General features: G+C 33.5%; 1 pseudogene; it reads right to left on the bottom strand.

Moving 5' to 3' along the window:
• Positions 1-1,875: 1,875 nt before the first annotated feature.
• Positions 1,876-2,946, bottom strand: LOC145943235 (uncharacterized; annotated as a pseudogene).
• Between the last annotated feature and the right edge of the window lie 16,502 nt (positions 2,947-19,448).

The following is a 19,448-nucleotide window of genomic DNA, read 5'->3' as shown; positions in this document are numbered from 1 at the left end:
AAATAGATAACAATAGGCGACCGAAGTGTCGCCCGTTATTTCTCGCCTTTTATAAAATCATATTATTCGAATACCTAAATATATATTTTAAAGCCTACATTATTAACAAAATACTTAAAAATCAATAATAAATTATTGTTATAGCTATTCGCAATAGTAACAGACTTAATAATTAACGAAGAATTTACTTTTTTTATCGTGTAAAATTGTTGACCGTCAATATCCTATATCTCAAATATTCCATCATCAATATTTTCAGAATAATAAACATTAATTGAACATTATTTTACATAATTGTTGATTAAAAAGTTACTGCAATCTTGATCTAGAAATTTTAACCAAGAAATAAAGCATACAGCTTGATATAACAAAAGAACACGATTGCAATGGCAGGTAAAAGAGCAAATCCAACGCCTCAGATTTGCATTGCCTTAGTATATATGTCAAAAACTTGTTCAATCGACACTTATTTCAGTCCAATAAACAGCAGACGATATCCATAACGAATTGCAATGAAATTGGATGATCAGAATATTCATCCAATAGATATAATTTTAAGTAGATTAGTAATTATTTTCTAAATCATTTTATTATTGCTCTCCTCTGTTCACGTTTTCACAAGTTACAAAATAATTTAAATCTGTTCTCTATCTGTTGGAATGGAATAATATATGCTCTAAATATGTGTTTAAAAATATTTCTAAATGATTAGTTTGGTTTCAAAATTTAGTTAACATATAATCACGTTTTCAAATTTAAATTTTTACTTTAACGAAAATAGAAACGACATTGTAATAGAGGTATCGATGATAAAAGTGTGGCAAAAATTCTTGAAAAGCCTTGAACATCAAGGAATGAGTTAAATAGTTTCATCGCCTTATATACTTTCTTTGCTAACTTCTTACTACGGAAAGATTGTTTGCCGCGGAGCCATCTCGCGGTACAATGGCGGTACTAACTGTACCAGCGTAAAGCACTCGCGAGAAACTCACTTTAAAATGCAAAATAAATCTAATATTGAATTTCTAAACAAAATAATGAATATTGACATTAAAAATTATTTATTAAATATTAATTTTGGAAATGATTATTTATCTGAACGAGTTTATTAAGGTTATAATATTTTATAATAAAAATTAAGAAAACACGAATTTATAGAAGATTCAAATGTATTAAAGGTATATGTATAAAGGTAGTTTTATATATATATATACATATATATATACAGGGTGTCCCATTTTAAAAGTTCCACCCTCATAACTTTTCAGGATCAACGTTTGAAGGAAAACGACTTCGATAAAAGTTGTAGGGAACAAAGGGGGCTATCTAATAGTGACCTTGGATTCGACATTAAAGGTCATTTCCAAGGTCATTTAAAGGTCAACTTCCGTTTTTTAAATGGGAACCCCTATTTTTGACCCCGGATTCTGAAAGAGCGGAAAATTTTACATTAGAGTTGTAAGGAATCATTTCACGTTCAGATGATCATTCGAAAGTCAACCATTGCCTGCGTTCAGTCATCGATATGCTACTCGATGTCCAGGACCCATGACGAGGACATAGCAGGATGAATTTTCAGGTCCCATTTTGATCCAGCCAATGAAGGCAAGAATCTGAGCCCGGCTGATGAAGGCAAGACCGTGATGAACCCGGCCAATAAAGGCAAGAATCTGAGCCCGGCCGATGAAGGCAAGACCATTAATAATCCAGCCAATGAAGGCAAGAATCTGAGCCCGGCCGATGAAGGCAAGACCGTGATGAACCCGGCCAATAAAGGCAAGAATCTGAGCCCGGCCGATGAAGGCAAGACCATTAATAATCCAGCCAATGAAGGCAAGACTGTGAAGAGTTCCAATGAAAAAGAAATTTAAGGTTTCACCGAATTAGATTTTCGAAAATGCCCCCATTATTGTTAATACATAGCTGTATTCTCCGTTCAAAGTTTTGAACAGTTGACAAAAGTACGTGTCTTGGTATGTTCCTGCAAGCATCAGTGATTCGTTGCACCATATTTTCTCTGGTTGTTGGTGCATCTGCATAGATCATATTTTTCAAAAAGCCTTAGAGAAAAAAGTCAAGACTTGTTAGATCAGAAGATCTGGGGCACCACTCAACATGGTTACTAATTCCTATCCACCGACGGGGGTATCGACGATGCAAAAATCGTTGAACGATTCTGCTCCTATGAGCAGGTGCCCCATCTTGCTGGAACCACATACGTTGTCGTGTTTGCAGATCAACATTGGCTAACAGATCTGGTAATTCATGTCTTAGAAAATGGAGATATCTAGCTGAGTTGACATTTCCTTCAAAAAAATAAGGCCCAATTAAGTAACCATTCACAATACCGCACCACACTATGAGACTCCAGCGCTGTTGGTGATCAACCTCACGGAACCAATGTGGATTTTCTACAGACCAATAGTGACAGTTATGTCGGTTTAGTTGGCCTGTGTTATGAAAAGTAGCTTCATCAGAAAACATAACGTATCTGAAAAATTCTGGATCTTGACGTAACATCGCTTGAGCCCAATTACAAAATGCTAACCTTCGTTGAAAATCATGAGGAAATAAGCCTTGGGTTAAGGCTGTGTAATAAAGGTGAAAATAATGCAGTCTCAAAATTCTTTGAGCCGTTGATCTTGGGATGCCAGATTTTACTTCTATTTGTCGTAGTGAAATATGTGAATCTAAATTGACCATAGCTAACACTACAAGAACTCGTGGATCGTTCCACTCGATTGTCATAATACGACGACGTTGTCGTATTCTACGAGGTCCCTGTCTCTCACGTCTTTCAATTCTGGCAATCACATTATGAGCAGGATGCTGACGTCTGCCAGGGAAACGTCTACGATATAATCGTTCTGCTGCACGATAATTATTACGACACTCTCCAAGAATTAATAGAATGTCAACAATCTCATTCCTTGTGTAATCCGGCATGTTTACAAAGTACTGAGAAATTCAGAAAGATAAATTCACTCACGTTACGTACACACTGTGACAGGTAGAAGAGATTTTCAATACATACAATAAACTATCAATAATATGATCAGTTGATCGAGAAAAAGAACTGAGAAATTTTTAATGATAAATTTCAAATCATTTTCAAAATTTCCAGAAATTATTAAAATTTAAGAAAACTTCTGAGGATTCTGGGATTCTGAGTTAGTAACTTTTTGAACCCGATTCTGAGTTATTACCTTTTGTCTTATTTTTCTCACACTTGTTGAAAATGAGGGTCAAGGTACAATTCAAGGTCACCAGGTGGTGGCCTCCGATGACCTCGACAATTTTTATGGAGGTCATTCTTTTGTTACGTCCAGACTCAAGGAAGGAAGAGTCGAAAGGAAGGACGTAACTAAATTTATATTTTGAACGACGGCAGACAATCCGTCTATTCGACCTGAACGAACGTCTGGGCCCAAATAGGTCAACGACCGCAAGGGTCGCTCTTACTCTATTTAAAGGGCCGTTCACTCGGTGGTCCCTTTTGATCTTGGTTTACGGGAATGAGTGGGAACGGGTTATAAATTAAAGATTATTAGGCTTCATATTAAAACAATTAATTTATTTTACTCTTAAAGAACGAGAAAAGAAGAATTAAATTCATAAGAATCATATTATACTTATACATTATTATTATTATTATTTATTTTAATTGTGTACTTTTCTTAGTCGAGAAAAAAAAAGAAAAGAAATAGATGCTCTTGTGTATGAGTGAGTGATTGTGTATAAATCGCGGGTTATACATAGATACGGAGGTCTTCAATCGGGGCAGAAAGGGGTAAGAGTTGTTGTTTAAATTTTAGGGTCCCGATTGGTGGTTACAATAATTTAAACGATAATAGATATATAAAAATAGTGTCCATGTGTGTGCGTGTGAGAGAGAATGCTAGGTTATGAGAGTTCGGTAATTTCGACGGTGGAAGGGAAAAGGAAAGCGCGGAGGATATCGACGGGGAATCCGATAGGATTGGGATGGATAGGGGTAAACATAGGGATGAGGGCGCCGGGGAGACTTCCCGCTACAATTCTCATGAACTGCTCTTCATCGGGATCGTCTGGCCCGCAGGTGTAAACACCTTCTGGGAGTGGGAGCTCTAGTATAGGGAAATTAGAAAGGAGCCATTTATAACATTCGTCTTCGTGTTGGAATTTGCCCGATGTGTCTCTTAAAAAGGAGTAGGCCTCGTTATAAATAAAGGGGATTTCTACTACCTCTTGATAAGTGCAACCTTCGTCACACTCTATATTAAGTGGTGAGGGGGAGGGAGAATGATTGAGACAAGGAGAGGGAGGGTGGTTCTGAGGTGCAGAGGATGGAATGTGCGATGGCTCTGGAGAGGAAATCAGAGGGTCAAGGGGAGTGTCAGGGTTCCTATTTCTGCTGTGTTTATTTATTATATTAATGTGTTCTGTAATTAAGCGCTCTAATAATTCCTGGGTTGGACTATCGTTCCTAATTCGTATCGGGAATGAATCGGCCGTAGCCCGAGCCACTTCCTGCCTCAGGCGTCGATTCCGACGATTTCGCGCATGCTTTGCTCCAGCTCTCGAAGTCCGCTTTCTTAAGTCGTCCACTAAGAATGACGAACGATAAGAAAAATAGATCGAGGCGATGGAGTGCAATTTCGAAATAATTCTTGGAATACTATTCTCGTTTCATTCTGTCGTTATTAATTCTATTTCTTATCCCTTGCGCTTGTAGTATTCTAGAGAGAGAGGGAGGGTGAGAGAGAGAGAGAGACTGGATAATGTTGAGTAGGGGAAAGGTATGGGAAACGATATCACGAATCTCGCCGTTATCACGGATAATCCTGAGTGATTTTTCGGGATGGATGAAATCACGGATCTCGCCGTTATCACGGGAAATCCTGAGTGATTTTTGGAGATGGATGAAATCACGAATCTCGCCGTTATCACGGGAAATCCTGAGTGATTTTTCGGGATGAAAGAGATAGGGAGAAGAAGGTTTAGGGTTGGATCAAATGACCTTGAAAATGACCTTTAATGTCGAATTCAAGGTCACTATTAGATAGCCCCCTTTGTTCCCTACAACTTTTATCCGAGTCGTTTTCCTTCAAACGTTGATCCTGAAAAGTTATGAGGGTGGAACTTTTAAAATGGGACACCCTGTATATATAAATTCATTATATATTTAATTCTAAAATATTTGTTGAACATATTTTTTGTAACATATTTTATAAAGATACATTTTTAACATGCTTCAAAATGACATTAAAATTATTTTATTATGTCTATATTAAGAATAAACAGAAATAATATAAAAATAGAATAGTGTGGTCGATTAATTTAACTACCCTGTTGATTAATTTACTAGCGATATATAAAAAATAAAAAACATATTTAAATTTGCTCCTGGACCTAATCATGGAGCCTACCCATATAGATGATTTTCCAACTGTTTAGTATACGCCGGCGGATATACAAGGCGTTATTTACAAATAACTATATAAAAGCAAAAGGAGAGAAGTATTGTTTCGAAGGGTCTGAATAGCTTAGAGGTAAGAGCAGTCGCCCGGAAAGCGAAAGACTCGGGTTCGATTCCCGATTCAGCGACTTTCGGACCAATATTTTTCTCACTTAAGAAAAATTTGTAATTAATAATTTCAAGTTATACTTTATATAGACCACAACCATATGGTCGATAAAGTCATAACTTAGACAAATTCATTGGCTAGTGTGGTCGATTAATTTTACTACCCTGTTGATTAATTTACTAGAGATATATAAAAAATAAAAAACATATATAAAAATAGAATGTTTTAAAATTGTTAAAATATTAGAAATATTAATTGCAATATAGCCTAAGGTTAATATTTTTGCTAACTTCGAAGATTCGAAGCTTTAAACCTTTAAAAAGTTTAAAATGTCTTCAAAATTTCGAAAAATATATTTGTGTGAATGCCAAATCCATTCATTGAATACTGAAAATATTGCAAATAAAAAGAATTAACTGTTATATGTATGCTTAAAAAATGTGCAATTATTCCTGAAGTACAATTTTGAAGTATATTATGACATAAAATATTACATATTTAATATAAAAGAATTTTAAATTATGTCAAACAGCCCAGACAACATCACGTCTATAAGAACGGGACATAAGACGTCTTAAAGATATCTTAAAGAAGTCTTAAAGACATATTATAATATGATATCTAAAAGACATTTTTTTACATAAAAGATTTTTTATTACACTTAAAAAAAGCATATCTAAAATTAAAAAATTGCGTTATTTAAATGTACTAAATATTTTTTTAATTTAATTAAATTTTTTTTGAAGTATTATATGCAAAGAAATTATTAGATTTAAAAAAAAAGTTTAAGTTACGAAAATAATAACGTAAACCTAAAAAAGGATAATATTAAAGAAAATAATTTATATTTCGTAATATAAAAATTTCTTTTTTAAATTAGTTTTATGTTTCTGAAAAGTATTAAACATGAGAAAAAAAATATTTTCTCATAACTAATATATATATTTTTTTATTTTCCTAAATCTTTTTTTATATTAAATAAATATTTAAAATATTTTTTTACTTTTAATACTAAACTTTTAATACTATAGTAATTATACACAATTAAACTTATTATGTTAAATATACGCAATTTATTTATGATTTTTTTTTTTATAATAGAAATTGTTCTTGACAAGAGAAATAAAACAATTATATTTTTTGTCAACAGTATTAAATTGCTTTATTTGTCTTATTACATAATATACTTATATAATAAACTTGATAATATCAATAATATCAAATAAACTAACTAACAAAATAACTAAAGAGCTTGAAATTCAAGCCTTGAATATGTGTAGAAGTTGAAGAAAAAGATATATAACACTTTATATCCGATAAAATATGTATAATATGAAAACTAAAAGCAACTTTACTGTATTCTTTAATTTGTTTGTGTTTAGCTTCGAATCGCATTGATAGCATATATTTTGATGGTCCACATATTTTCATTCTAGAATAATGAATTAGTAAATGATGTTTTATTTTCAATTTTGTTTTAATCAAAACTTAAGCAATTGTTTTAAATATTCACTCACATGCAAATAAAAAGAAATCAATATGTAAGGGTTTCGAGACCGACAGGCATAGGGCCATTCCCACGCACGTAGAGAATCGATGGGCATAAGGCCACTTGAAACCACGCGTGCGGACAGTATATAACTCGGCGATACTTTAAGTGCGACGCGTTGCCTCTTCAAGAGGTTCGCGACACTCAAGACGCTGCGTCCCGTCGACCCGGCCTGCGTTTGTTTATGCACCGACGATTTCGGATGTAGAGTTAGTTAATGATAAAGAGGCAGTTCCACGCCTGCCCTCGAACAGAACGGTTCGACTAAGCTAACGGCAGACGACCGGCCACCGATGCAAAATCCGCGTATACGATTAAGCCGTATAATTAAGTTGTAATCTTTATGAATAAACTGCGATTTAATATCAGCTCGCTATCTTTGACGTGCCCTCCCTACAAAATATGCAGCAAAAAAGATTAGCAATGTAATAATATAAATAATTTCACGTAACATTAAGTACAGTTTCCGGTGAGGATTGTTTTTAGGTATTAAATTATCAAGTTAAGATTTATAATTAAATAAAACATTTCAGATTCACATTTCTGTTAAAAATTATCAAATTATTTTCAATAAAATCTTGTAATTTGAGAGGAATGTTTTTATTAGAGGAACTACTGATAAATAGATTTATCTTTCGTTTAAAATATTTAAAGAAAAGAAAGATTTTTTTATATACAGGTTGTCCCAGAATTCGCGGACACGGAATGCACAGCGTGATTTTCCGTGTTAAAAGAAACAACTTTTTCCTCTGACAAAATTGTGTCTGAACACTATTTTTTAAATGAGAGCAACTTAAAGCTAACGAATAAGCGCTCCAGAATACGCATGATTCAGGAGCGGTTTCAGAATTTAGATTCAATTACGGTAAAAGCGGTATCAGCATATATGTTTTAAATTAATTTTAGTATATTATTTAGGTTAGCAGCGCCAAGTTTTTTTAATTAAAATTTTTTTATTTTTTAATTTTTTTATTTGTATTAATTCTTAATTTTTGTATAAAATTTTATTTATTTGTACAATCTTTTTTGATTAAAATATTTTTATAGATTACGATTCTACATGGATTTGTAATCGGAAGCAAGGTCTATAATTAATATGATTCTACTTTCTACTTTCACTTGGCGCAATTTTTTTTTTTTAATATTATTATTTTTGTACAGGATATCTCTAGATTCTATATATAGATTTTTAATTTTTCACTGGCGCGTGTACTTGGCGCCTTTTTTTACCTTTTTTTAAAAAGGTAAATTTGGGATTATATCATTCTTTTTTGTAGTAAAGTAAATAACGCAAAGAGAAAGATCAGAAGAATATGCAATTTTGATAGCTAATAAAAGCTTATAATAATAAATAATGTAAAAAGAATATCGTAAAACATATGTGTATTTTGAACTGATAATAGTGTTATGAGCGCTATGAATTATCAAAATATATAAAAATGCATATTTTTTATAACTTGTCTCTACGTTATTTATTATAGTTTTTATTTACTTCCTTATTTTATATCAACAGTTATAAATTTTTGAATAAAAAATAGTATGTAGCGTAACAAGAAAGTAGTTATTATTATCAAAGAAATAGTAAAATGGTAGCGTAACAATGACATATGTACTTGTGATATTCAATACTACACATATTTGACTATATTTCTTTTATAATAATAACTAATTTTTTGTTACACTACTATCTAATTATTTCTTTCATAAATATCTAATTGTTGATATAAAAAATAAAGAAATAAATAATATCTAATAATATAAAAAGAATAAATAACATAAAGAGAAAAGTCACTCATTAGAGTGCTACCTGTTATCATATTTTTATGACTTTTCTTTTTATGTTATGTATAATATTATTAGCTTTTATTGACTTTGTTAATTTATATCAACAATTATTTACTTATAAAAGAGGTAATAACCCACTAAACACAATTTATAACATTTGTGTTACCTAAAAGTAACAAGTAATGTAACAATTGTTATATAAATAGTTCATATGAGATATATAACTTGTTACTTTCACGTAATATTACAATAGTTACATCTAAAAGTATGTAACTGTAACATAACTTAGTTACTTTAGAGTAATATTACATAAATGTATATTTTAATATAAATATAATGTAACAATGTTATTTTCGTTTAGCATATTTAATATACATATATTATATTTTACTTATTTTGTTTTTCAAATATCAGAACAAAGCTTATTGGTTGCATCAGTATTATTTTTTAAGTTTATGCATTTTCATTATATTAAACTGATTTTATATTAAATAATAATAAATCATTCAAAATAAAATAAATACCTGAAAAAATTACGAAATATAGAATATATATTACTTTAAATATTTTATTTTACTTTATAATTATATTTTATTTATGAAGAAATATTTTACTTAAATTTTTTTAAGAAAAATATTGAATTAAAATATAATAAGGAACATATATAAAGTCCACTTATAACAGATTATTTTTTCTAAAATATTTCAACATACCACATTTCCTTGTACATATACTAAAACAAAAAGACAAAAAATGGTATAATAACTTTGTAAACACTAAAAAGCTTACATTATTGCAACAGTTTGTATAGTAATAAAACCGTATATTCCCCTTAAATTTTATATATTTTTCCTAAATAATATAATAATATTTATCATTTTTTAACAACTTTTACAATATAATTTATATAATGGAATAACAGAGTGATTATTAAATTATTAGTGTGAGTGATTATTTGATTTGAATTTTCCCGCTTCTTCTAACTCGTAATCAATTGTAAAGGTTATAAAAAAAACATCAGCATCCTTTTCCGTTTCGACGTTTGTATATTGTGCAGGTACGTAACAAAACTTTATTAAAAATCAACACTATATTTAATTGTAAAAATATTTTATTATATTATTACGTGTTTGTGTCTTTTCGTATCAATTAGCATATATATTGGCATTATACATGTTAATTACAATAAGTTCAGGATAATGTAATATAACATGTGTTGTTCTAACCTCAAATAGTAAAAAATATTGAATCATTACTGATTAAGTAAAATTATTTTTTTTATTGTTTAACTATAATAATTATTATTAACTACAATTAAAAAGAATTATTGATTTATTATTAATATTTAAACAAATTATTTGGAATGTTATATATATATTACATCTGAAAAAGCTTATGAAATATTTGAAGCGGCTGTAGGCAGTTCATATCAATAACATTTTTCTTTGATTTAATTGTAATGACTCATAATAATAATGACTCTATCTATCTGATTTTATCTATCCATTGTTTTTTAGCTTTTAATAACAAAAATATGTTTGCTGTTGTTACATATTTAACGATGACAGTACATCAGAAGTACCAAGTAATTGGCTTATTGATTCTGATGAAGATGGACCAAGCTGTTGGTGGCCACCTTCCAATACTAAAAATTTATCAACTTTAATATCAAAACGTGTTGAACCGGTTAAATCAACCTGGCAAAGACTGAATGTAACCTTAGGAAGATTTTGTAGTATAAAAATTTTTAGACATATTTATTATAAAATTATTAACATAAATAAAAATATTAATTGTGTGCATATTATTTATCATAGACACACTTGAGAAAGCTCGGAAATTAGCAGAGGATTCTCAATATACAAGTGCAAATGAAGAAGATCTAGGAAGAAGACGACGTAAACGATTTTCAAAAAAATTAAGTAATTACAGTGACACAGATTCTAGTCCAGAGAATTTTCAACAAAGAAATCGGGTATTTATCACGTAATTATTATCACATTTAAATTTACACATTAAAATATACATTTATTACATATATATATTTTTACTATATATTATATAGAGAATAAATTGTCTAATTTTCCGGAAGAATCTGACAATGAATTGACAGACGAATCAAGCAACAGTGCCCCTCCAAATAATAATGTTTCAACAAACAATTTAAAAATAATTCCACAAAGTTCAACATCAAAAAATATTTCAGATGATATTGAAATAATTATTAAAAATTTAGATTGTAAGTAAAATTAAATTAGTAAAAGCAAATCTATATGTATTTTACATTGTAATATCTATATATATATTTTATTTTTAGATCAAATTGACCAGTTATTAAAAATAACTTCTAATACAAAACTCTCATTACATGATTTGAAACAGCGCGTAGATCGTATAACTCCTTTTACTAGAATATCTGGTCCAACAGAAAAAACAAGAGATGTACTACCGCTAAAATCGATTGATGAAATAAAGGAGTTTAATGACAATTTGTCGGAAGAAGAAATGCAATCTCAGTTTGTAAGTATAAAGTTTGTAAGTTTAAAGTTATGTTATATTAAATTAAATTAAATAGTGAATAGAGTAAATCTTTCAATTGTTTCAAATTTAAAGATATAAAATATTCTTTTAATTATATACATTGTTTAATAAATTATAATATATTGTTATAGAAAACTTTTATTTCAAAAATCGGGGGACAAAAAGCTCGTGATAATATAAAACGAATATTGGAACGATTATTTACAAATGAAGTAGCAACAAAATGTTCATGGAAAGGAAAGAAGAATAATTTTCGTGTGAATAATTTAAACTTGATAGTAATAATGAATGGTAAAACTTCAATGAAAAGAAGAATAAAAATATTTTATCCAATATAATATACTCGTATGTAGTGTAACATTGCAAAATGTAGATACTTCTATTTCTTTCATAAATACATATTTATATAATGATATTTGCAATTATTTTCTGTTACGCTACTATTTTACTATTTTCTTTCATAATAATAACTGCTCTCTTGCTACGCTACTATCGTACTATTTCTTTTATAAGTACGTAATAATATTATTGATATAAAATAAAAAGGCGAATATAAAAGCTAATAATAATAAATAATATAAAGAAAAAACAAAAAATATGCATTTTTGATAGCTCATAGCATTCATAATGGTGCTATGAATGCTTCTGTGAGTGCTACGAGAGCTATCAAAATATATATAAATTCTTTAATATATAAAATATATACAGGGTGTAACTAAACAAACGTATACGAAGCACACCATCAGGTGCAGGACAACAAACTAAATCGAAAAGTCCTGAGCCATTTTTTTATCTGAGCTTTATTTTTTACGCTATAAATTGTTAAAGTTTGCCAATCAGCGCGTGGCTACAACGGAAGGCAGCGTAGGCGCCGCCTATTGGGTGGGGAGCGCGGGATCGGAGAGTAGCGAGACAAAGTGGAGCGAAGCGAATGTAGCATGTCTCTGCTCTTTTTTGTACGTTTTGCATAGATCTTAAAATTTGATTATTCTCGATACTCTCGGCAGTGTGGAATATTTAATTTTTCCATCTCGTTAGCTGTCTCCATATTTGTGTTTAGAAATACTTTTTCTTTGAAGAGAGAGAAAGGTCACATGAGTTGTAGTCCGGAGATCGAGCAGGCCACGGACTAGTACTGAATCCTTCCCATCCTTGAGGAAAATTTTTATCGAAGTAATGTCGGATGATACTTTTGAATAAGATTCATTGAAATTAATATTAAAAATGGTTCCGATAATTGGACTTAAATATTAAATTTATTTTAAGCGCAAAGTATGATTTTATTTTTAACATATTTAACAAAAAAAAAACTTTCTTGATGTATGAAAACATTATAATACATATGTATGTAGTAATGACTATTTTTATTAAGATTTTTAGTCTTGATGTGTGAACATGATATAAAAATTAAGCCCTGAGAGTAAAATACAGTATTGAAACTGAGATAGCGATCTTCACAATTTCGATAGATTCTATTAAACTACGCAATAAAATAATAATTATAAACATTTTTATAATAATAAAAAAAATAATAATATAAATATAATAATAATAAAATAAGAGTAAAGATATATTATACATATTAAAAATAAATATTTTTATAATAAAAATAATTCTTACGTGCAGAATGGGCAAGTGCGTCATCGTGCATGAATATCGTAGCTCATCTATTTAATGTTACCTCTTCTAAATTATTCTCTGCCGGAACTAACAAATCTGGCAGATCATTTTGTAAGAAATCGAGACTACTTTTGAGAGTTCAAGCGTGATAATATAAAAAGTTCGATCTAAGTCCTGTCAATAAGTTTATATCAATAGGAAAAATAATTCAATAGGAACAATACTAGTAATAAAAGTAAACAGTAATATAACGATTACACATTATTTTTCTAGAAAGAAAATGTTTATTGCATTGATTAAATAAAAAAATAATTCAAATCGATAGACAGACGAAAGATAGTAAAAAAAGTTACATTAGAGAAATGATTAAAAAGGAAACAATAAAAATAGTTTCAATTTAATTAATTTAAATTGCAATTAAATTTTAATTTTATTTCAGTTTAAAATACCTACTTACGATTTGATTTCTCGGCAATCCATACCAAATATTTACGGAATTCGATGTTGAAAAGATCTCTCTCGAGTAAGAAATAGATTTCCAGATGGCTGCAGTAATGATAATGATAAGAGAATGTGGATATTAAACATTCCTAAAATGTTTCTTGTAAATGTACATTTATCGACATACAAAATCCGACTTCTATAATTTGATTTTTACTAGATTTAAATAATATTCAGCGAAAATCACGCGAGGCTGATAATATCGTGGAACTAAATGTTGTACTTTTGTATAATAATACGAATGCAGCTCATTTTCTTTAAGCATTCAGTAAACAATCATATACGATATACCAAACTGACGAGCAATAGATCTTGTATTTAATGTGGGATTATTGCGGAAGACAATTATAATAGCATCTTCCATCACAAGATTGTGTACCTCCATCTCTATTATTCGGTAAAACGCTACCAGTTTCTCGTAGTCGTCGAACAGCATCAACTATTACGTTCAAATTTGGATGATGTCAATTCGGATATAAATTAACATTTTCTACTGCAGAGAGAGAGAGAGAGAGAGAGAGAGAGAGAGAGAGAGAGAGAGAGAGAGAGAGAGAGAGAGCGCAGGTGCAGCCTGTTCTCTACTTGTAAAATATAAACGAATCATATCGCAATAATCTTATGTATAATAAACGAGCATGAGATTATTAAATAGTCTTATAAAGGCGTAACAACGAATAGTTGAAATGTTCAAAAAAAAAGATCAGATTTATATTTTTTCTTTCTTTAATATTTTTGTTATTTATAAAGAATCTTCGCTAGTGCTTTGTTTTCATACGTATTGTTATGTCCGTGAAACGTGCGAGTCACGTTACGTCCCTAAATCCGTCAGAGATCATCGAGTCTTCCGTGAGATTGAGGAGCATCGCGTTGTCAAGGAGTCGCTGAGGATTGTTTTCAACAGCTGTCTTTTGGAGAGTCTGAGTTCCGCGGCTGTCACGAGTGGACGCATTCGGTTCTCGTTCCGATTATATCCGAATTTCCCCTAATTGTTCTTCTCTTATTATTACCTTTATAATAAAGGTCTTTTCCTTTCCTTAATACGAGTACATTTATTTCGCGTGCGTGAGTGAACGGTTTGCGCGTCGCGATCGGAAGTGATCTTTCGCGGAAATAGTTCCGCGGACGTAACATTTTGGGGGCTCGTCCGGGATCGGTCGGACGACGAGCCACGAGCCATAGTGAAAAGGACAAATATTTTTTTGTGTGTGTGACGTAAGGGATACCATGTCTTTGGTGCATTCTTCGAGGATTACTCTTTCGCAAGCTTCGTCACGAGCAATGATCGGCGGGGAACAACAGTCGACTCCGCTTCGAGCGACGAATAGCGAGGAAGCTCCGGAGCGGGCGGACGCTTTGCAGGAGGCGTTGGAGCAGATTAGGGAGCTACGAGAGGAACGTTCACATCAGCAGGCTCAATTTGTAACGATGCTGCAACAGCGGGACGAGGAGCTGCGCCATTTACAGGAAAGACTCACTACATGGGAAAATAACCAGCTAAGTCCTTCCCATAATAGAGTTTCGAACAACACCGCACGTAGAAATAGTGAATTGAACAACACAACACACAATAATTTTGAGCTCGGGTATAAGCTCAAACCTGAGAATTTCGACGGGAGTGTACCCTTGCGCGAATTTATTGCTCAGTTCGATCTTATAGCGCGGGCTAATGGTTGGAATTCGTTTCAAAAGACCTTAGCTCTTGCGGCTTGTTTAAGAGGGAAAGCGCGGACCGTTTTAGATGGAATTTCGGAAATTGAAAACTTAGAGTTCGCGGATTTGAAATCAAAATTGGAATTACGTTTCGGTGAAGGGCATTTGGCTCAAACTTATTATACACAATTTACAAATCGTAGACAAAAGAGTTCGGAAGATTTAGCTTCTCTTGGCGCAGATTTAGAAAGATTGTCGCGATTAGCTTATCCTGAGTGCTCTCACGAAGTAAGAGATAAAATTGCTTGCGCACAATTTATTGCCGCGATATCTGATGGCTTCTTAAAAAGAACTCTTCAATTAGAAAGTATTACTTCGTTAAAATCTGCATAGAGAGAGCAATGGCAGTAAAAGTTATTCAAGAGAATAGTTTTCAGAAAAATAAAAATTTTCCAAGTTAAAATTTTGAAAAAAATAATAAATTTAATAAATTTGGTAAATTTAGTAAATTCGAGAATAAAGAAAAAAATGAAGAAACAAAAAAGAAAGATAACGAGAAAAAGAAGTCTCATAATAATAATAAACATTTTCAAAAGAACGGTCCGAAGGCTAAAAAGGAATGTTGGCAGTGCGGCGCTGAGGGACACTTCCGCTCTGAATGTCCGTCACTTACGGAAAACAAGGTTTAGTCGAACTTCGCGGGGCAGGTTCGACTAATTGCGTGATAGCCCCAAATGTTTTACAATGTGCTAGAATAAGTAAAATTAGAAATAATTTTTATTATAAGGGAAATTTGGACGGAAGAATTTGTCGATTTAAAATAGATACGGGCTCCGATGTTTCCATTCTTAGTGAGAGATTTCTGAAGGGACCAAAAGAATATTTGGAAATAAAGAATTGTTGTCTCAAATATCCTACAGGGGAATTAATTGAAGTCAAATATAAAGTTAACATTTTGATTGAATTAGGAAAGCATGAAGTAGAGATTCCTATAATTGTTGCTGACATTTCTGATGATTGCATTCTTGGGATAGATTTTCTTGAAAAAATAAATCTAGAAAAGATTTTTGAATCTCAATTCGGTAATATTGAAGAGAATAATAGAAATGAATTTTCTTGTTTGCGAATTATTAAAGGGAAAGTCCCTGATTTTCTTGAGACATTTTTCGGGGAAAATTCTAAAAATTTGAACTCCTCTCAAAAAGATATTTTTGCTGATTTCTTATTAGAATTTCAGGATGTATTTTCTCAGGATTTAATTGCAGGGAACTGTGGAATTTTTAAACATAATATCAAGGTTATGGATTCTAAGCCGATTAAACAAGCTCCACGTAGGATTCCGATTTATCTAAGAGAGGAAGTCAATAAAATCATTGAAGAAATGAAGTCTCACGGAGTTATTGAAGAATCTAAAAGTCCATGGGTCTCTCCTGTTGTTATGGTAAAAAAGAAGGATGGCTCATTAAGATTTTGCGTCGACTATAGGAAGTTGAATTCTGTCACAGTGAAAGATTCCTATCCATTGCCTCGAATTGAAGATATTTTGGATCAACTTTCAGGGAATTCTTGGTTCTCTACTTTGGATCTGAAGAGTGGGTATTGGCAAGTAAAGCTGGACTCCAAAGACAAGGAGAAGACGGCTTTCTCTGTAGGAAATGGATTGTGGCAATTTACTATCATGCCATTTGGACTTTGCAATGCCCCCGCTACTTTTGAACGATTGATGGAGAAGGTTTTTCAAGATGTTTTATCGAAGATCTGTCTATCTTGACGATGTGATTGTTTTCAGTGAAACATTCGAGGGGATGATGGAAAATTTGAGGAAAGTCTTTCTTCGCTTTCGCTCAGCAAATTTGAAATTGAATCCTAAGAAGTGTTCGCTCTTTGGAAGAGAAGTTAAATACCTTGGTCATGTTGTCTCTGAACATGGAATTACGACGGATCCTGAGAAGATTTCTGCCGTCAGAAATTGGCCTGTTCCTCAGAATAGGAAACAACTTCGAAGCTTTCTAGGATTCTGTTCCTATTATAGGAAATTTATTAAAGGCTTTTCTTTGATAGCTAAACCGTTATTCGTTCTCACAGAAAATCAAGTGAAATTTGAATGGAATTCGTCTTGTGAAGAGGCATTCAACGGTTTGAAAGAGAGATTAGTTTCTTCGCCAATTTTATCTTTTCCGAAGGAACACGGACAATTTATTTTGGATACGGATGCTTCGAATCATGGGATAGGAGCAGTATTATCGCAAGTTCAGAATGGTTCAGAAAAAGTCATTGCTTATTTCAGTCGAGTCTTAAATAAAGCAGAAAGGAATTATTAGGAGGAGTCAGGACGCTGATAGGGGGAGACTTTAATGCGAGAACTGGGAATTTAGGGGGTCGGAAGTGGGAGGGGGGCAAACGGGGAAGAGGAAGGAAGGAACTCGAAGGATATGAAGGTAAATGGGGGTGGGAAATTAATGGTGAGTAAACTTGAAGAGGTGGGGTGGGAGATATTTAATGGGGTGGTGAGGGGGAATGAAGAGGGAAACTGGACATATATGGGAGCGAATGGGAAGTCAGTAATTGATTATGTAATTGGGAACAAGGAAGTGAAGGAAAGAATCGGGTATATAGAGGTGGGAAGTAGGATCGACTCGGATCACATGCCAGTGATGGTTAGGATAAAGGTAGGAGTAAGCAGGGGGGGAAGGAGGGAAGGGGCAGATAAGGTGGAATTGGACCGAGAAGGGGGTAATGGAGTTTAGAGAGGAGTTAGGGGAGATTCAGGAGGAAAAAGGAGGATTGGAAGAGGATTGGGGAAGGATGAAGGAAAAATTGATGGGGATTCTCAGGAAGGGTAATAAGGAAGGGGAAGAGAAGAGAGGAAAGGGGGGAGGGTGGTTTGATGAAGAATGTAGAGAGGAGAAGAGAGGAGTAAAGAGGGAGTTGAGAAAATGGAGGTGGTTGGGAGGAGAAGGGAGAAGGTATAAAGAACGGAAAAGGGAATATGGGGAGCTGTGTATGAAGAAAAAGGAGGAAGAGAACGAGGAATGGATAAAGAAGGCAAAGGAGGCAAAGACGGAGGGACAAGTTTGGGAGATTATGAGAAGAGAAAGGAGAAGGGGGAGGAAAGTGGCAGGGGAAGGAATAGAGATGAAGGACTGGGATATTTACTTCAGGGATCTCTTAGGGAGGGTAGAGTCGAGAGTGGTGATGGGGTCGCGCAGAGGAATAAGGATAGAGGAGGAGGACGCATTAAGGATGGGATACCGGGGGAGGTATGGAAATATGGAGGAGAGGAGTTGGAGCAATGGGCATGCGATACATGTAATAAAATATGGAAGGGGGAGGGATGGATCAGGGAATGGTGTGAAGGGCTGGTGATTCCGATTCAGAAGAAGGGTGAAGGGAAAGAGGTCTCAGACTTTAGAGGGGTCACGCTGGCGCCATCGCTGTATAAAGTGTATACGACGGTGCTGGCGGAAAGATTGAGACAGGAGGTAGAAGGGAGGGGACTGATTCCACCGAATCAAGCGGGGTTTAGGAAAGGGATGGGAACAATGGACAATGTTTACGTGCTGAATTATTTATTAAATAGACAAATAAGCAGAAAAGGGGGGTTACTAGTGTTGTTTTTTGTTGACTTGAAGGCAGCGTTTGATTCGGTGGATAGGCCAAAGGTACTGGTGGACACCCTGTTCCCGCTGGATGAGGGAAATACGGACCCGATTCCAGCACGGGACTGGGTGTGGGACGAGGAGGCCATGGGGGTCACGGGAGGAGAGCTCCAGAAAGCCATCGGGAGAATCAAGAGCGGGAAAGCTCACGGTCCCGATGGCATTCATGGAAAAGCCTGGGCTCTAGCCTATCGGGGTCTGGCAGAGCCCATGCGGAGCATGTACAACGAATGCTTCCGCATGGGCTTCTTCCCACGAGAATGGAAGGAGGCGCGTATAGTCCTCCTTCCTAAAGAGGGCAAGCCGAGGGATACACCCTCGGCGTATAGGCCAATTTGCCTTATAGAGGCGGGCAAGATTCTCGAGAGAATCATCGTCGACCGCCTCGTCTATCATTTATCCTGGAATGGTCCCAATCTAAGTGATGAGCAATACGGCTTCCGCGTCGGGCGATCTACCGTAGACGCTATTCTGCGGGTTCGCTCGATCGCGGGGGCCGTTGCGGAGGAGGGCGGGGTGTTATTGGCAGTATCGCTGGATATTTCCAACGCCTTTAACACCCTGCCATGGCACCGG

Source organism: Prenolepis imparis, unplaced genomic scaffold, assembly GCF_030444845.1.
Source record: "Prenolepis imparis isolate NDT839.2.m4 unplaced genomic scaffold, iyPreImpa1.0 SCAF_11, whole genome shotgun sequence".
NCBI classification, from domain to species: Eukaryota; Metazoa; Arthropoda; class Insecta; order Hymenoptera; family Formicidae; genus Prenolepis; species Prenolepis imparis.
Note: the sequence above shows the minus strand (reverse complement) of the source record. Positions and strands in the feature narration are given on the sequence as shown.